This window comes from Pituophis catenifer, unplaced genomic scaffold (genome assembly GCF_029215685.1).
Source record: "Pituophis catenifer annectens isolate HBS135680 unplaced genomic scaffold, rPitCat1.0.hap2 SCAF_15, whole genome shotgun sequence".
NCBI classification, from domain to species: Eukaryota; Metazoa; Chordata; class Lepidosauria; order Squamata; family Colubridae; genus Pituophis; species Pituophis catenifer.
This window is the reverse complement of record NW_027256895.1, coordinates 22,917,634-22,920,133: the sequence shown is the minus strand read 5'-3', so window position 1 is coordinate 22,920,133 and position 2,500 is coordinate 22,917,634.

Here is a 2,500-nt window from a genome sequence, read left to right as displayed (position 1 = left end):
GATAGATAGATAGATAATAGATAAATAGATGATAGATAGATGGATAGATGGATAGATAGATAGATAGATAGATAGATAATAGATGATAGATAATTACATAGATAGATAGATAGATAGACAGACAGAGAGACAGACAGACAGACAGACAGACAGACAGATAGATAAATAGATAGATAGATAGATAGATAGATGATAGACAGACAGCGAGACAGACAGAGAGACAGGCAGGCAGATGCTGTGGTTTCGTAGATAGATAGATAGATGATAGATAGATAGATAGATAGATAGATAGATAGATAGATAGATAGATAGATAGATAGAATGATAAATAATAGATAAATATATGATAGATAGATAGATAGATAGATAGATAGATAGATAGATAGATAGATAGATGATAGACAGACAGCGAGACAGACAGAGAGACAGGCAGATGCTGTGGTTTCGTAGATAGATAGATAGATAGATAGATAGATAGATAGATAGATAGATAGATAGATAGATAGATAGATGATAGACAGACAAAGAGACAGAGAGACAGGCAGATGCTGTGGTTTCGTAGATAGATAGATAGATAGATAGATAGATAGATAGATAGATAGATAGATAGATAGATGATAGATAATTAGATAGATAGATAGATAGATAGATAGATAGATAGATAGATGATAGACAGACAGAGAGACAGGCAGGCAGGCAGATGCTGTGGTTTCGTAGATAGATAGATAGATGATAGATAGATAGATAGATAGATAGATAGATAGATAGATAGATAAATAATAGATAAATAGATGATAGATAGATAGATAGATAGATAGATAGATAGATAGATAATAGATAAATAGATGATAGATAGATAGATAGATAGATAGATAGATAGATAGATAGATAGATAGATAATAGATGATAGATAATTAGATAGATAGGTAGATAGATAGATAGATAGATAGAATGATAAATAATAGATAAATAGATGATAGATAGATAGATAGATAGATAGATAGATAGATAGATAGATAGATGATAGACAGACAGCGAGACAGACAGAGAGACAGGCAGATGCTGTGGTTTCGTAGATAGATAGATAGATAGATAGATAGATAGATAGATAGATAGATAGATAGATAGATAATTAGATAGATAGATAGATAGATAGATAGATAGATAGATAGATAGATAGATGATAGATAATTAGATAGATAGATAGATAGATAGATAGATAGATAGATAGATAGATAGATAGGTGATAGACAGACAGAGAGACAGGCAGGCAGGCAGACGCTGTGGTTTCGTAGATAGATAGATAGATGATAGATAGATAGATAGATAGATAGATAGATAGATAGATAGATAATAGATAAATAGATGATAGATAGATAGATAGATAGATAGATAGATAGATAGATAGATGATAGACAGACAGCGAGACAGACAGAGAGACAGGCAGATGCTGTGGTTTCGTAGATAGATAGATAGATAGATAGATAGATAGATAGATAGATAGATAGATAGATAGATAGATAGATAGATAGAATGATAAATAATAGATAAATAGATGATAGATAGATAGATAGATAGATAGATAGATAGATACATGATAGACAGACAGAGAGACAGAAAGAGAGACAGAGAGACAGACAGATGCTGTGTTTTCGTCGATAGATAGATAGATAGATAGATAGATAGATAGATAGATAATTAGATAGATAGATAGATAGATAGATAGATAGAATGATAAATAATAGATAAATAGATGATAGATAGATAGATAGATAGATAGATAGATAGATAGATAGATAGATACATGATAGACAGACAGCGAGACAGACAGAGAGACAGGCAGATGCTGTGGTTTCGTAGATAGATAGATAGATAGATAGATAGATAGATAGGTAGATAGATAGATAGATAGATAGATAGATAGATAGATAATAGATGATAGATAACTAGATAGATAGATAGATAGATAGATAGATAGATAGATAGATAGATGATAGATAATTAGATAGATAGATAGATAGATAGATAGATAGATAGATAGATAGATAGATGATAGACAGACAGAGAGACAGGCAGGCAGGCAGACGCTGTGGTTTCGTAGATAGATAGATAGATGATAGATAGATAGATAGATAGATAGATAGATAGATAGATAGATAGATAAATAATAGATAAATAGATGATAGATAGATAGATAGATAGATAGATAGATAGATAGATAGATAGATGATAGACAGACAGCGAGACAGACAGAGAGACAGGCAGATGCTGTGGTTTCGTAGATAGATAGATAGATAGATAGATAGATAGATAGATAGATAGATAGATAGATAGATAGATAGATAGATAGATAATTAGATAGATAGATAGATAGGTAGATAGATAGATAGATAGGTAGATAGATAGATAGATAGACAGATAGATAGATAGATGATAGACAGACAAAGATACAGAGAGACAGGCAGATGCTGTGGTTTCGTAGATAGATAGATAGATAGAT